The following is an 18,605-nucleotide window of genomic DNA, read 5'->3' as shown; positions in this document are numbered from 1 at the left end:
GGTGTCAGCAGCAGGATCGCTAACAAATCATGGCTTAAAATCTACTGTGCATAGAACCACTTGCGTTTGATGACGACGTCGCTAACAGTCGATTGAAATTCAAGAAGGAATGGGACGTGCACAGCAAAGGAGGATTGTCGGACATATTAAAAAGGTGCAAGCTTACACTCTCCTCAATTGACCTATCGTAAGCCCCTCCCCTCGAACGCAGATGAGCCTATGGCAGTTGAGTATTAGTTGCACGGGGACCAGAACCTGGACATCTTTAAGTTTCAGCGCCATACAGAAACATTGGAAGATCCAACGCTCTCATCAGTTTTATGGTGTTTATGCTACATAAATGGTAAAACGATGAGCCTGAGGTACTTGTAACACTGATTCCAGGTATCCTGACTGAGGGGATGGGCATGGGTATTCATGTATTGAATGCAATTCGACTGAAGCCCGGTTTATTTAAATATCAATGATGTGGGCACATTAACCTGGTTCCCTAGGATTCAACCCCAATCCCAATGAAGTCGAAAACATTAATTTTCTGGTTATCATACTCTCATTAAGTTACAATTAAAGTTAGTGAGTCCATGCTAACGTACAAACCTAAATAGCTAACTGTTCTCACGTCATGTGGTGTAGGTCAAAAACAGAAAACTGTGTTTTTTTTTAAAAACAGCCATCTGCGATCGTGACGTAACATGAGGCTTCTCCCACTTGCATTGTGATCTGTAAACCCTAGCTTCCAAATTAATATTGTTACCTACCATATTTATTTTAAAATCTTTTATAATACCTTCATGGCATATTTAAGTCCCTCCTTGATGAGAGGTGGTCCTTCTGTGTCCAAAATTGATCAAGAACACCTTAGGACAAGATTTTCGTACTGACAGGTGTCATTGTAAGACAGTTAGCAACTCCGTTTGTTTGTCCAAGATAGCAACATTAACTAAGGGGGGGGCGGGGCTTACCGATAGGTCAATTTAGCCGGTTCGGATCCACTTAAGTGAAATATGAGTCATTTCACTTTCAACAGGCTGAGGACAAAGAGGATCCTGTGTTACTTAAAATTTTTTATGAGATATGCTTGCCAGAACGGAACGTGATAATGGACAGACATGCATTCAATATCACGGTGCAAAAACCTGACAAAGGAGGTTTTCAATATTAATATTAAGTGCCCACGTTAAGACTGTTGGCTAAAAAATATGACTTTGGTATGCTAACTGATGAACTAATACGTGATCGAATTGTCTGTGGCATCTACAATGATGCAGTTTGTTCTCAACTATTAAAGGAAAAAGGCTTGACATTAGAATCAGCTATCAGAATATTGTTCTGTTTGAGCGTTCTGAAAGGGGTACTAAGGAGCTCAAAAGTGAGGCTGAAGTGTTCACAGTGCAGTAGAACAAAAGGCAATGTAACAATTGAGCACGCTATTGAGCGCAACAAATGCTCGGCTTTAACAAACGCTGCAACTCATGCAACAAATGGAATCACTTTGCCAAATGTTGTAGATCCAAGCCTCAAAATACAGTAATGATGATTCATTTTGAACGAATCTTTAATATGACTCGGGAACCAAGAGTTGTCTCTGAGAGTGATTCGTTCATTTTGTGTTGACCGCGCATGTGCAATATTGCTCCATTCAGCCTATAAGGCTGTGATAGAATGAACGAACGACACAAACCCGAAGCTTCGAGAGGTGAACTAATCATTTCTGTTTCCGGTACGGCATAGCGCATTGCATATGAGGCAGTCAGACACTGACAACGGAACTAACGACTTGGACCAAAAGACACGAGAGGTGTACTAATCTTTCCGTGGAATAGACGTGATAAATGTGAGGTGACAAAAGAAAGAACGACTCGGATCAGGAGGTGAGGTGAACTAACAGACTGCTTAACCTGAAGACCCAGCTAAGCAATTAATGAATCATTTCTGTTACTCATAATTTGGCCTTGGCTGTATTAGCATATAGTTTATGTTTTATTCCAAATTATTAACTTTTGCGTAAGTACTAGATGTGTTGGGGAATTTAACATGTAACGTTTTAATTATATTCTGCTTAAATAACCTAAATGAAATAAATTACTTGAATTCATTTTGCTGAACGAGATTCAAAGATCCAAGTCAGTATTATGATCCAAACTTCCCGCTACAAAAATACAGGTGGGCAGATGGCGCCATCTAGTGAAACTGGTGAAAAAAAATTAAAATTGAGAGTAAATTAAGTGGAAAGTGAGGTCCACCAAGATTATTTTCATTGTGAATGTGTGGACCTACATGCAAACAATTAATTGGGTTATATATTGGGTTGAATATGTCACTATCTCCTCAAATGTCTTTCATTGTCATTTGCCTATATCGACCACCATCAACCAATAACATATTTTATGAGCATCTCTATAATATTCTTAAGCAATGTGATGGTAAAAAGGAGTTAATACTAATGGGCGACTTTAATATAAATTGGGATAAAAAAACTGAGAGAAAAAACGTAAAGAGATAACAAATAAATTTAATCTCTCCCAACTGATACAAGGTCCAACAAGAATAACCAATTCCTCTCAGACTCAAATTGATCTGATATTTACGAATAGACCTGAGAGAGTAACTACATCACATAATCTGCTGACTGGTCTGTCCGATCATAATATCACACTGCTGGTAAGGAAACTAACTAGAAATTTTTTTGTAAATTCGACCTCAAGAAATCAATTCTATGAGAAAATTCCTAAAAATGAAACAATCAATTTAGAAAAAGCTATAAACCAAATTGACTGGTCTGACCTTCTAACCAGCAGAGATACTGAGATTAGCTGCAGCACTTTTATTTCTACTATTACCGAGATAAGGGCAGCTTTCACAAGAAAGGTGAAATGTAAACATAGACAAAAGACCACCTTACCATGGCTAAATGACACTCTCTGGCAACAAATGAAAGAAAGAGACTCTGCTTTAAAGAGGGCTCTAATATCAGGGCATAGTAGCGACCGGCTCACCTTTACAACTCTCCGAAATAAGGTTTTAAGGAATTTAAGAAAGTCTAAGGCAGAGTTTTTTATTAGAATTATTAATGAAGCTCAAGGAAATGGGAAACTTATTTGGAGAAATCTTAATAAATTAACTGGTCGGAATAAAGAACAAAGGATAACTTTACCTGAACTCAAAGTGAATGGAATCCTGACCCAAGATAATGATATGATAGCAAGTACATTTAATGAGTTCTTTATAAATTCAGTCAGGGAGCTGGCTCAAGGTATCCCAACTGAAACTATACCATCTATTCCTATTGATAAAGCTAAACCTATTTTTAAAATAAAGGAACTATCTGAATCAGAGTTTATAAAAATGATAACCTCGCTAAAGAATTCAAAAGCAAGGGATTCACATGGTTTGGATACCTCATTTTTAAAATTACACAGGGACGCACTTGCGCTATTGCACATCTGATCAACCTGTCAGTTAGGCAAAGTACTTTTCCAACCTTCTGGAAAAAAGCAGTAGTATCTCCGATCTATAAGTCTGGTGATAAAACAATGGTGTCAAATTATAGACCCATTAGTATTCTATCAGTGATATCCAAGGTGACAGAAAAATGGGTAGCAGAACAGCTGAAAAAACATCTAAACTTGGGCTACACCCTTTTGCATCCAATGCAATTTGGATTTCGCACAAACCATTCTACAGAGACAGCTAACTGTTTCCTCCTTGAAAATATTAAGTCACAATTGGATGAGGGTGGTATAGTAGGTGCAGTATTTCTGGACCTCAAAAAGGCTTTTGACACTGTGAATCACCGAACACTATTATCAAAATTATCTTTTTCTAATTTCTCAGATGAGGCCATGAAATGGATGGAGTCATATTTAACTAACAGGAAACAGAGTGTACATATTGGTAATTCTTATTCTTCATATCTCGATTGTAATATTGGTGTACCCCAGGGGTCAGTATTGGGCCCTATCTTGTTTAGCCTGTACATTAATGACTTGCCTTCAGTCTGTCAATCTGTTAATGTACAAATGTATGCAGATGATACAGTTCTTTATTTGCATACTAAGAACAAACAACAGGCTGCAACTAAATTAACTGAAGCACTGGTGCATGTTTCCAAATGGCTAAAAATGTCAAGTCTGCATCTTAACATTAACAAAACAGTCTGTATGTTCTTTTCTAAGAGGTATACAAATGCACAGCAGGCTGATGTTTTTATTGAAGGAGAAAAACTCATGGTTGTGTCTGAGTTTAAATACCTTGGTATTATTTTAGATTCTAATTTAACTTTTAAAAAGCATGTTAAAAAGGTGGCTAATACCATTAGATATAATCTGGCTAACTTCAGACACATAAGGCCTTATTTAACCACAGAGGCAGCCAAACTTTTTATGTATGCCATGATTTTTTCTCACATATCATATTGTTTTACAAGCTGGTCCCAAGCAAATGTGACAACTCTTAAACCAATAGAAACTCTTTATAAGCAAACCTTAAAAATATTAGATCAAAAACCTATCAGCTATCACCACTGCAATATTATTACTAAATATAATTTATTAAATTTTGACAGTTTTTTACATTATTTAGATGCCTGTCTCATTTTTTAAATTTTACATGGGCTTGCACCTCCACCACTGGGTGAATTTATATAACAGAAGAACAGCAGTGGCAGGGCAACAAGGGCAGCTACCAGGGGAGACTGTGTTGTACCGTATAGACGTAGTAAGTTTGGCCAAACAGTCTTCTCAGTACGGGCCTCAAATTATTGGAACTGCCTCCCTACTGAACTCAGAGAGAGCACCAGCTATTTATCATTTAAATTTACACTTAAGAAATGGATTAAAAACACTCAAAACTGCAATCATTAATAGTTGGTTTATCTTATCTTAGGTACTGCCCTTCTTTGTATTGTACTTATTATTATGTATCTATTTTCTTAAATTGTTTTGTGTTTTACATGTATTCTTTTTGTATTATGATGCTGTGTCGACCTGCCAAGGGACTACAGATGAAAATGAGCTCTCTAGCTAACTCTGGCGCATTTACATTTTGAGTGTAAACAAAAAATGTTAATTAATGTGCATTGTCCCTTTTAAATAAACAATAAAAAAATAAAATAAAAATTAGGCTCTCCTGAGGCCTCATCACCCATTAAAGACTGTAGAGCAAGTAATTGCTGACATGCCACAGGCAAAGGTCTTCAGCATTCTGGATGCAAAGGGTGGATTTTGGCAGATCCGTCTGGACGAGGAATAATTAAAACTCACAACTTTTATGACCCCATTCGGAAGGTACAAATTTTTCGAATGCCATTCAGGATTTCAACTGGAAGTGAAGTCTTTCAGAGATGCATGGAACAGATCTTTTCTGGACAGCCATATGAAATAGTCATGGATGACATCTTAATCTGCGACTCTTCTCTTCTTGTGCTCTTCTTCTGAGGAACACGACAAACGACATGTCAGAGCCATCAATATGCAGCTGAACCCAAGTCTCAGAGTCTCAGAGACCACCTTCCCACAGTCAAAGGTGTCAAGCTGACCCAGAAAAGACCAAGGCCATCCGCCAGATGCCTACCCCAGAAGACAAGCATGGTTTGCAGAGGTTTCTTGGCATGACTAATTATCTCTCAAAATTCATACATTGTTACAGTGAGATAACAGCTCCCCTTCGTCAGCTCCTGCGCCAAGATGCAGAATGGTGTTGTACTGAACAACATGCTGCTGCTGTGGACACACTCAAAGAACATCAGACAAGTCCACCTGTCCTACAGTATTTTGATGTGCACAAGCTGGTGACATTATCTGCTGATGCTTCCCAGTTTTTTTTGTGCAGTATTGTCTGTCTCATAATTTTAAAGCTCCAACGGGGAAACAGTGGCGGGAATCTGTGGTTCTGCTGAGGTTGGAAATGTGACTGTTTCAAGGACAACGCAGCCAAGTTGCTTCTGTTATTTCATGTTCAATGTATTGTAAATTATATATTTTGTTGCACAAGAGAGTAGATTATTTATTTTGAGCATTATGACGAAAATGTTTCTTCTAGACTCTATATTTATGGAAAAATGTGTAAAGTGTTGTATGTAAGTCTGTCCATCCCCATGGGGTAATGGTGTCAGTATAAATGTGCTTGTCTTTGTTTAATGGAGTTAGTCTGTGTTGGTTGCTGCAGTGGAGAGTGTGTCCCTAGTGCTGCAGGTTTTTTGTTGGTGTTTTTGATTATTGATTTAAATCTAATTAGGATGTTTTTGGATAAGAGTTTTTCCTTATTTTTTGTTTCATTTTTCCATTAATGTTATATTTTTGGGGTAGGATTTTTCAAGTTTTAATAAATATTAATTTATACTTTAAACTTTTTGTATTCACTGTGCCTTTTTTGGTGTTATTTACTGGGCCCCTATTACAATTCAGCCTTGCACAACCTGCGTAACACACCCAGGGATGGCATGCCTTCTCCAGAGCAACGCCTACTGTCCCGACACACCAGGTCTCTGATCCCCATGGTACCAATCCCAGCTCACACCGAGAGTTGATACTTGTCCAGTCTCATAGTAAGACCTATTTAAGAAACTGCCGTCACCTTTGACGAGTATCTGAATCATACAGTCCTACCACTACCACTCCGTGCCCATGTTCTCTCCAGAACCCCAAACTGGTGACATGGTGGAGCGTTCCCGGGATGGCTTGGCTTGTTGTATGGATCCGGCTATATCGAGTGAGGGAGAAATTGATTGGAAATCTGGATTGCAGTCGTGCATTGCGAGAAGCAAAACTTGGAGCCAAAGCAATGTATACCATGGCAGCTACCCAGTCTTGCTCTAATAACATCTGCAGCCTTGAGAAAGTATCTAACGGTAAAATACATCAAGCTTGTGTTTTCTCTAAACAACGTCAGAACTTGTTCTTTAAAACTTTTGGGACCCTACAGAAAACCAAGAGGAATTTTTGGAGGACAATTAAATATTAATTTAGTGATGATTGGCCATTAGTGGTGACACCTAATGATAACAAGCAGAATCATTGAAGGAAAGAGAAAAAACAATAACAGAAAAAAGAGAAACACCAACTGACTTCGAGCCATTACACATTATTGAGCTTATTACTAGTTTGACTTTATTTCTGTCATACATCTACAAAAGTTCTTGAGATTCAACAGAAGTTTAGACGGTAATATTTTGTAATGAATGGTAATGAATTTTTCATTTCATGTCACCATTATGGTGGTCAGTGTTTGCTTTAGTTAGGCTCTTGACCCTCTCCTTTTTAACATTAGTATTTCTCTGATTGCTCCAACTCTGTGTTTATAAAGCACATTTGTTGCTGCAAGAGAAACTATGACCTCGGCTGTGTTTACCAAAAGCATCGCAAGCCTAATTTGATCGTTCAGACCATTTGTTGCACTTGGTCTGTGATCAAGTTAGGCTTAAAGGAGAACTCCGGTCAATTTTAACATTGAGCTAGTTTTTTTGTAAATTTGGAGTGCTGTCAGTACAGAGAACAACGGCAAAAATCGGTGTTGCCTACACCGTGTTATCCTCTTTTTAAAATTTGCACCCTGTTGACTTCAATGGGGCAAGTTTTAAACCTGCTTTTAGCCTCTTAACATCCTTGATGTGTCATTACAAGTGCCCAGCCATGTGAGTGATTCCTTCAGAGTGAACACGGGTGAATCTGACTGCAGTATGTGAAAGATATTAATAAAAGTGATGTTAATTCAGCCAGCGCACATACCTGTATTTTCTTCCTGTTTTCGGTCGAAGTCCACAGTAGTCGATTGTTGAGTTCACACGCATGAACTCGACAATGATGATAATGTCATTATCATCAAAACATACTGTGAGCAGGTCATGTTTTCTCTTGCAGTAACAAGTGTGCTTTATAAACACAATGTTGGAACAGTCAGAGAAAAACTAACATTAAAAAATGAAAAGGGTCAAGAGCCCAACTAAAGCAAACACTGACCACCACAATGGTGACAAAAAAAAATGGTGCAACGAAAAATTCCATAAAACATTATCATCTAAACTTCTGTTGAATCTCAATAACTTTTGTAGATGTATGACAGAAATAAAGTCGAGTGTTAATTTAACACTGGGGATTTTGCTGTGTAGAAATGTGATTTTTTTATTTGTTTTGATATCTTTTATTTTGAACATGTAAATACAATAAAAAACAAAAAACAAAACAAAATAAAACTCCATACTTTCCAGTACTTAAAAAGTACTGTTTACATGTACAACCTCTTACAACCTCTATTTACATGTACAAACAGGAGTAGGAAGAAGTAAAACTTATGTACTCCTACCCCTTTATACCCCTACTACTATATTTAACCCCCTGAGGTCGGCTATCGTGCCGGCGCGATAGGCTCGTTTTTTTTCGTATGAGTGCAAAAAAAAAAAAAAAAAAAAAAATTAATTTTTATCTTATATGCTTGTGTTATACATCAATCGATCCTGTTTAGTGTGTATTTTTTTGTGTATGCTCATAATAAAAACAAAGTGTTGTGCTTTTCGCCAAATAAAGAAAAATAAACATGATGCGAGTTCTGCCTACTCTCCGTCAGTGAAGTCAATTCTGAAACGCGTCCGAAAATGAACTGTAACTCAGCGAATACTCAGTCAAACAGGCATACAGTCACACAGGCATGAAGCTTGAATTATCTTCTTTCAAATGAAGTAATTTTTATAAAAAACAAATATTCACAGTTTATATAATATGTATGTAAAGAGAGAGATGTCAGTCGTTCTCATCTCAGCTAATTAAGTTTTAATGTGACTCCGCCTACGGAGACCGCGCTATTCAAACGCAAATGTGAGGCGATCCATACAAACCTGTGAAACGCCCACATCCGCTGGATAAGGCCGGTGAAACACTGGATGCGTGGCGTAAGCGTCTCAGCTGCGTGGCGTGTCCGTTTTTATTTCGGCTCCCATCCATGTTAACAGTTTAGAGTTTGCACACTGCCTGTGTGAGACGCGCGTCTCAGGCGCGGCACGAGCCGCGTGGAAAACGCGTGCATTCTAGAAATAGAACCGACGCCTATTTTTCAGCGACACGCAAGCGTCTTGGAAGCGTTTCCATGCAAAATTGAATAGGAAAATCTGTTTATTTGTTATTTTGACACGAATACATATTAATAAATGTCCTTTTGATGTTTAAAAGTGTCTAGGTTTTGACATAAATGCAAATATAAATGTAATTTTACAAAATATGATCGATTTTCAAATACTGCTGTATTGAATGAACAGCTTTTAGCAAACTCTATTGCTATACTGAGATGAGGAATATATACTGTATGTGTTTTGTCAAAAATAAAGTCATCAACTAACTAATGAATCCTTTACTTTGAAATACGTATGATAAAATGTATACTTTAGTTTTGAAAGACGTTGACTAGTTTTGAAAAGATTATAAAGTATGTATGTGCATGCATATATATATGTGTGTGTGTATATGGGTGATTCTCCAACTAGAAGCACTTTTGGCACTGTGAGTTTATGTAAAATTCACTTTCTTAAAACACTCTTAAAACAATCTTCCTAGCTTCATTCATTTGACTTCCAACACAATATAACAGTGGGCAGTTTTAGAATTCCATGGATTATTATTATTTTTAACAGTTTTTCTGAAGAGCCATGTCATTTCCACCACTTTTCAATTTATGTATTTTATTACAATATAATATTGTAAAACTGTTATATAAGATTATGTATCCGTCAACAACATCAGTGGCTACCTAATCATGTAACAAAATAAATATTAATACTTCATGAACTTAATGCATTTTCATTTAAAGTTGCTAAAATGCCACGAGTTGCCACGAGTTGGGATTTTTGCCTACAGCATCTCATTTTTGCTCAGGTCTATGTTTATTATAAGTCACTCACACATATATTGTGAGTAATTAACTATTACTACTTATTTTAAAATACATTAAGATCCTCATCATTGGTTATTCTTATTTTTTTCTTAAAAACTGTAGTGGTGGAAATGACGGTTTATGGTGGAAAGATTGTTTCTGTTTATTTTTACTTAAATTGCCAGTGTAAAATATTTTTAACCATGTATTTTATTATTTAACATATATGAGTTGAACAGAATACCTAATAGTTTTAAAAATAATGATTACAAATGATATGCAAATTATATAAACCTGCTCAAAACATTCATATAAATATAGATAAATAAAAATACATTTAGAGTGTACTGGAATGGTGATATATAAAGTTTTCAGTCCAAGAGCACAAATATGTCATGAGAACATGCCAATAGCGCACAAAAACAGCAAATATCATGTCCAAATCTACGCCTCAAATTTCTCAGAGGTGGAAATGACGGAGGTGGAAATTACATTTTAGCAGTTTTTCTGCAATATTAGCACACCCTCATGTCAGGCTTAGCCACTTTTGGACTTATTATGTTGTTTACTCGTAATAAACATAAATACATTATTTTCATATTTGTTGTACATAATTCAACCGAACTACAGACAAGGTGGAAATGACGCTGAATAAAAATATTCTGTATAAAAGCTTGAGTTACCTTGATTTATTTTCTTGTGCTGAAGAGCACATGTGCCTGAAGTTTCATCTTCAACTAATACATCCTTTTCACAGTTATTTCCATGATTATCAAGTAAATAAAATATTTAAGGTGGGTCTATTAAAGTGGATTTTGTTGAGGGAGGTGGAAATGACGGAAAACCAGGGGACAGACGTATTTCATTCCAAAAATAGTTTAAAATTATGACATACATATGGAATTTCGATGGTATGACATTATTTTATTTGTCCTTAAGACAAACATGTTAAAAAATATTTTTAAATCGATCCTTTAATATAATTTTCTAACATTCAAAGAGGGCCAGTCTGGGTTGGGGACAAGCATAAAACTGCAAAACCTGCTAATAAACAGCCATGCAAAAGCATTTTTAAAAGAAAAAAGGGGCAAGATTTGGTGGTTACTAGAATGTTGGAGCATGAACTTCATAATGACAGTGTATTTGTGCACTTGTTTGTTTATTTATTCACAAAAAAAGGCCAGGGACAACAAAAGTGCCTGTAGTTGGAGAATCACCCATATATGAAGAGTTCAGATGCAAAAGCCTCTAAATGCCATCTGAAATTTTCTCCTAGAATGATCATTTTTATGAAGCTTGTATATTTAAGTTAGCTATAGGTGACACGTCACCTGAATGAATGGCTCATTAAGTATGCAGGGACGTAGTCTCACCAGGTGTGAACTACTACATATGCATGATGCTGTTGGAGCGTTTACGCCCCATCCGCATATTGGCTTTCCAAACTAAAAGTGTTTCACAAAACTAAAATCAATGTATCGTTTTTTTGTGGATGATTAGGCAGGATGATTTTCATATCATTTTGAAGAAAAAACACTAGGCGATGAAATCCATTAGTCAAAAGTCTTATTGCCACATATTTAGTATGTGTTTTGTGGCCTTATTTCAGAAACTTTAGTTTTTAGTTTTTTCAATAACCACGCATAAACATTATTCTCTCAAAAATGCAGACATGTACAGTCTTGTTGCTCACATATTATGGTAGCCCTGTTTGTGCTAAATAGTGTGTAATTTTTTTTTTGCCATTAATATGTTTATAAGCAACTGAAAAAAGCACAAATGTCAGGGCATGTCAGAACATCTCAAGGACCCCAAAAACACCCCAGACCCCAGAGGGTTAAGGCAATGGCTACAAAATAATAAATCTACAGAGATAATAAATCTATAATCAATGAAAATATATATTCAAAAGTTCTATTCACATACATATATTACACCTACACAGCAATATTTATACACATACTATAAATTATTCAATATAAGCTCAGGTTATTGTTAGCACTGTATTTCTTTGTACCTCTGGACTATAATTTCTTTGCACATCTTTTTAAAATGTACTATGTTTGGACATTGCTTTAACTCATTATTTAGTTGATTCCACAATTTAACTAGCCTGACTACGTCAGACTTCGTACTTCCGCTCAATTTCATTTCGCTTCTGTACTCAGTCTGAGATAGCGACCGTTTTCCCCGTTTTCCTCCGGCCTGAAAACAGCCGGCCAATCAACGAACAAAGGGCGGGCTGAGAGCCGTGACGTAGACACTGATTGTACCATGGATGCGTAGATTTACTTCACATAATCTGCAAAAGTCGTTCACAGCCATGTTCACTCCGGTATTTCGCTCGATGGTTTTGTTTTCGCATCATACATGTGTTTACAGTGGAAGTTAGATGCGGCTGAGCATGCGCATAACACACACCATAACCAAACGTTATGTTATTGGCTTACGGGGTAACCAATGATTTTAAACTTCAGACAAGCCCCCCCCCCCCCCCCCCCCCCGCGAGAAAGAAAACACTTTTCAATTATGCCATGCCAGACTCTGTCTACGAAGCAAAGCAAAGTAGCAGAGTTTGGTATTACCAGGCTACAATTTAACGCCACTGACAGATAAACAGAAACTTTTCCTAGTAGTTCGAAAACTGGGAGTCTTAAAATTTGACATTCCCCTTAAATCGTAGCCCCCCTCTCTTTCAAGAAACCTTTTCTGTATATTGCCAGGTAATAAATAGTTTCTAGCCTTGAACATAATTATAGCTGTATGAAATTCAACCAGATCAAGTAGTTTTAGTGCTTTAGACTGTAGAAATAATGAGTTGGTATGTTCCAAATATCCAGTGTTATGAATTATTCTTATTGCTCTTTTTTGAAGTATAAATAATGATTGCAATGAATTTTGATATGTGTTTGATATGTGTTCAAACCTCTACACAATAATTTAAATACGGTAACACCAGTGAACAATACAAAATGTAGAGTGATCTGTAATCCAGAATGTGCTTAGCTTTAGCCAGGACTGAAATACTTCTAGAGCGTTTTGTTTGAATGTATTTTATGTGAGATTTCCAGCAAATCCTGGCATCTATAATCACTCCAACACTGTAAAATCCAACAGTGATTCTAACTAACACTTTTTAGTTAACTTTACTTAATGTCTTAACTTAATTGTAAAACTCTAGTAATCTGCACTGTAAAAAAAAGTACAATTTTACAGGTAATTGTCTGTATTTTTTTACAGAATTTTACCGTTTTGTCATTATACAGCAAATATCTGTAAAATAAAAGGCATTTGCTGTAATTTAAAGGTCCATTGTTAAATTTACAGGTAATTGCTTGTATTTTGGTTTTACAGCAATTTTACGTTTTTTAAAAGGAACTTGTCTGTATTTTTACAGAGTTATGTGTAATTTTACAGACATTATTAAGTAATATTTTACAGATTTTTTCTGTGAAATTAGAAAACAAAGAAAAGAAGGTATAACTGCGGAAATCAGCATCTATTCAATATATTTTCCTTACAGATTATTAAGCATGTGGGGGTTAAAATTAGTTTTTTAAAGGTTAAATAATAGTATTTGTACATACAGTACCCTACATAGGCTACAGTAGGCCTGTATTGAATTATTTTTTATTTCACATTTTATTTTGTACTCATTTTGATCATTATTTCATTGTCTTACTCTCCCATAATTTCATGTATATTTTATGAATATTTTTCCAAATCTCCGTTGCTTCACATTCAGGGCTTTGTGTGTGTGTGTGTGTGTGTGTGTGTGTGTGTGTGTGAGAGAGAGTGCGCGCGCGCGATGACGCAGATTCAAATTCATTTCCGCTGTTTACTCCCGCCCACAACGGTTAACGTTAGCTGATCAGTCGAGTTTGGGCAAGCGGGAGATTTGAATTCAGCATTCAGTCTACTCTCGTGAAGTGGATTGTGAGATCAACAGTGGTTCAAAGCAATCGTATTCGTCAAGAGCAGCCGTGAGCAGGATCTCTGTTGTCAGTCAGTCCGTTTGGATTCATAAGAAATAACGCCCTTTTCAGTGAGCCTGATTCGTCACAGCGAACATCATGCCAACCGATCACCGGCTGAGGTAAGAGTCTTATTATACTAACGTTAAGTTACATGTGAACGATATTTTATATTACATTTGTGTTAAGTTTACAGTTTTCAAGCTAACGTTAGCATTCTTAAATGATGTTCAGTTAACTGGCGAGAGCTGGAGGGCAAAACACTGAAAATGTAGCATGCGTCTTTACATTTTCCATCTGTTTTAAGAAAGATCGGTTAAACCCACATCTCAAAAGACCTAAAACAAGCTTGCCTAGACTTGTTATACATATCAAAGTCCGTTTAATTGTGTATAAAATCTTTGTTAATACGCGATAGTATCTGTCAGTAAATCAATCTCTTAAATGGCGGGACATTTTGAAACACTGCCTGGAAGCTGAAAACTCTTCTCTTAAAAAATATCCTTGGTTTTAATTATAGTAAAATTATAGTAACCACGTTTTTGACGGATTTTTATTACCATTTTTAATAACCACAGTTATACTACAAATAGGCCTACCATGTTTGCTTGTTTGTTTGTTTGTTTGTGGTTAAACCATAGTTAATTTTCGTAAGGGTTAACGTGGCTATCAAGACTGTTAAGAAAACGAATTCAGTAAATACTGTACTTGATGATACAGGAAAGCACATGAGACTAGATTATGAACACAACATGATAAATTGCATATTCTGGCTGCATCTGCTTGCCAACACGTAACGTTAAGTTAGCTATAGAACATGTGCATATATTAGGCTTATAAAATAAAAGTTGATAGAATGTTTGTGTTCTGATGAAGAAATGAACTTATCTACATTTTGGATGACCTGGGGTCATCATAGTAGCCTTTTTCATAGGATACTTTTGATCATTGGTTATGAAAATTGCATTGATCCAGATGAACAGAAAGTTACACCCCTAACGATAGGTGTCTCAGCTCAAAACATCACTGTTAGCCTTTCCTGCTCAGCTTCCAGATCATAGTCAGTTGAGGTTTTGCATTGTCCCAGTGGAACATATTCTGACATGTGTAAATGTAATACTGAGTTGTTAAAAAAATATATATATATATTTTTTTTTTGTGTGTAATTTCAGGTCAAGTGGAAAGCAGAATGATCATGGCAAACAAGGTATGGGAAGAAGTAATTTAAAATATCGTAATGGCCGAGTCTTCTGATTCCATATGATTGCACTAAAAGTGGCAGAAAATTTAATTTGTTTTATACTGTATATTTTCCCATGTGAATATTCATTTGATCCTTGTGAGGCCACTGTAGCTGCACAAGGTTTGGTTTTACTGTAGTAAAACCACGATTGTGTTAGATTCCACCCATCTATTTAATTTTTTTTTTTTTTTTTTTTTTTTTGGTAGTGTAACTAGGCTCTGTCATTTAGAAACATGACTTTTCCTATCACTTAATGATGCATATCTCTACCTTTCATTCCAGCCAGAGGATCTGACGGTTGCTGCTTGCATCTCAGCTTACCTGATGGAAAATTCTTGCTGGATGAATGACCTTCACCTTCAACTCAACCTTGCCAAGACAGAACTGCTTATGGTTTCAGCCAAACCATCCTTGCTTCGATCCTGCTGATTTTCCTTATACAACATCAGAAAGATCCGGCCCTTCCTATCGGAGCCACACAACTCCTTGTCTAAGCTCTTGTTCTATCCAGACTGGACTATTGTAATGCTCTCCTGGCAGGCCTTCCAGCATCAGTCAAACCTCTGCAACTGATCCAGATGCTGCAGCAAGACCTAAACTCACTGCTTCAGATCTGTGTGTCTCCAGAAGCTTGTGTTCTGCAAGTGAACGGCGCCTTGTGGTGCCATCATCCCAAAGAGACACAAAATCACTTTCACTGACCTTTCCCTGGACTGTTTCCTGCTGGTGGGATGACCGGCCCAACTCAACACAATTTTCAAGAAACTGCTAAAGATACATATTTTCATAAACACTTGACCCAATAATACTAAATCTTTGTTTTAATTAAAAAAAGAAAAATTGTGCACTGTGCTACACTAACTGGGACTTGTTACTGCACTTGTTGCTTCTATTGTTCTCTTAATTTTAAGTCACTTTGGATAAAATGTAATTGTAAATGTTTAAAATAAGTTATATTAGAGTATAAAGGTATACAGCAATTGTCTTTTAATGTGGATATTTTTACATGTTCTAAATCATATACTAAGCTTGTATTTCCTATCATTCACGTATCTTGATGTTCAGTGTTTAATGAGTAATACTGTAAATGTGCAGGTATTCCGTACTTGTATGTTTAGTTAATTTAACAGAAATTGACTGTACATTTGCTATTATTAAGTACTTAATTAGAGATTGGTCAAAGTTGTGAAACTGGATCTGCAAAAATTAAAACTGTAAATATACAAACTTTGTATTTGAATTTATGTACTTATTACATTTTTATACATAACTTCATAGTTATTTTACACAGAAAAACTATATATTAAAAGATAATTACTGTAGATAGACAGAGCATTATTATAAAATAACTTTATAAAACGTACTCGGTTACTAACGTAACCTCGGTTCTCTCTAGAAGAGGGAACGAGTACTGCGTTTTTATCAAAACGCTACGGGAAAAGTCTCTTTTCACGAAATACTGAAGCAAAAAATTATCCTTAATTTTCATACATGTAAAGCGCGTTGCAGCAGTAGTCAGCTGTGGCGAGACGGCTTGCTCGCTCATTGGCTGCTCTGCGGCAACTGCATAAGCCTATCGAGCGAGGCCTGAGGTGACGCCTTGCCATTTCCCGCCGAGACGGGTGTGGCTAACCTCTATAAAAGGAGCTCGAAAAGGCTGATTCACTTGATTTTCATCGCCGAAGCGAACCAGAGTGAACCGTACGCACGGCAGAGAACGCAGTACTCGTTCCCTCTTCTAGAGAGAACCGAGGTTACGTTAGTAACCGAGTACGTTCTCTTACGAGAGTCCTCTCGTACTGCGTTTTTATCAAAACGCTACGGGAACCCCTTGTAAAACGCCGTGCGTGTTGGGATAAAAACACCGATCACTGGAAGCTAAGCCAGATGTACAGTGCATAATCACCAGATAGACTCACAAAGAATCCGGGAATAAGGGATGGGGGACCTTAATTCCCTAAACTGTAACGTCCGCAGACGTAAACATGACCTCACAGAGAGAGTCTAGAGACAAGAGGGGATTCCCTCCGTCCTTATATGGTCGTGCCAGCAGACGCGAATATGACATCACATAGACAGGGTGGGGAACCTGAACTGAATGTGGGAAATGTGGGTCTTACACAATTCTGCCCATAAGACAGTCGGTAGCGCGTTGCGCATGCGATTTCAGTGTTCTAGTTAGACAGCTGAATCGACTACACCGATAGTAGCTTAGCCTGCAAGGCGGGAACTTCTAGGTTGTAAAACCTGATAAATGTAGACGGCGAGGCCCAGCCTGCCGCCGTACATATATCCTGTAAGGAAATCCCGCTGGACCAAGCCCACGAGGAGGCAACGCCCCTCGTGGAGTGCGCTCTGACTCCCAACGGGCACTGAATGCCCTTGACAGTATAAGCCAGCGCAATGGCGTCAACTATCCATCTGGATAAGCTCTGCTTCGAAACAGCCATTCCCTTGGAACGTCCACTGAACGAGACAAAGAGCTGCTCAGTCTGTCTGAAGACAGCGGAGCGGGACACGTAAGCTCTTAAAGCCCTAACAGGGCAAAGAAAACTTGAGTCCCCTTCCTCACTTGACCCCGGCAGGGCAGACAGGGAGATAACCTGAGCCCGAAACGGCGTGTTGAGGGACTTTGGCACATAGCCATGCTTAGGTTTGAGTATGACTTTAGAGTCATTAGGTCCAAACTCTAAGCACGCTGGGCTCACGGAGAGCGCGTGCAGGTCGCCTATGCGCTTCACCGAAGCGAGAGCCATCAAAAACACTGTTTTGAAAGACAAATGTTTGAGGCTAATAGATTGGATAGGCTCGAAAGGGGCATCTTTCATGGCCGCCAAGACTGTAGAAAGGTCCCACATAGGAACTGAAGGAGGTCTGGGTGGATTCAGCCTCCTAGCTCCCCTGAGGAAGCGGATGACTAAATCGTTCCTTCCTAGTGACTGAGCGCCCACGCATGAAGGGACCACAGCTCCGGGTGTGGGTGCCAAATCGAGCCCCCGGCCTGCGAGAGGAGATCTCTCCTCAATGGCACTGGCCATGGAGCGAAGTCTGCTAGCTGCATCAGGACTGGAAACCATGCTTGGTTCCTCCAGAACGGTGCTACGAGCAGCACTGGGCATTCTGTTTCCCTGACCCGCTCTAACACCTGTGGCAGGAGGGAGACGGGGGGGAAAGCGTATAGCGGGCAGCGCGGCCACATCTGGGACAGCGCACTGTCGTTCTTGGAAAAGAACACGGGGCAATGAGCGTTTTCGCGGGACGCGAATAGGTCCACCTCCGCTCTGCCGAATCTCTCCCACAGCAGCCGGACTGTTTGTGGGTGTAGAGACCATTCGCCCAGGGGAATGTTGTTCCTGGACAGTCTGTCTGGGCCCACATTCTGGAGCCCAGGCACATGCACTGCCCTCAGCGAGCGCAAATTGTGCTGAGCCCATATTAGGAGGCGTTTCGCCAGCCTGTACAGGGATGTGGATTTCAGACCGCCCTGGCGATTTATATAGGACACCACGGCCGTGTTGTCCGAACGGACTACG

General features: G+C 38.1%; 1 protein-coding gene and 1 long non-coding RNA gene across 3 annotated transcripts in view; one reads left to right on the top strand and one right to left on the bottom strand.

Annotated features, from left to right (window-relative positions):
• The window catches only part of LOC307158333 (integrin alpha-X-like), a 267,631-nt gene that overhangs the window by 171,100 nt on the left and 77,926 nt on the right, over nucleotides 1-18,605 (bottom strand). The gene's annotated exons all lie outside the window — the stretch shown is intronic.
• LOC307158340 lies at nucleotides 13,897-15,780 on the top strand. The gene is made up of 3 exons (XR_013821212.1): nucleotides 13,897-13,951; nucleotides 15,002-15,036; nucleotides 15,355-15,780. It is a non-coding gene; the product is annotated as an uncharacterized lncRNA (long non-coding RNA).

This window comes from Squalius cephalus, assembly GCF_949319135.1.
Source record: "Squalius cephalus genome assembly, chromosome: 5".
NCBI lineage: Eukaryota > Metazoa > Chordata > Actinopteri > Cypriniformes > Leuciscidae > Squalius > Squalius cephalus.
Note: the sequence above shows the minus strand (reverse complement) of the source record. Positions and strands in the feature narration are given on the sequence as shown.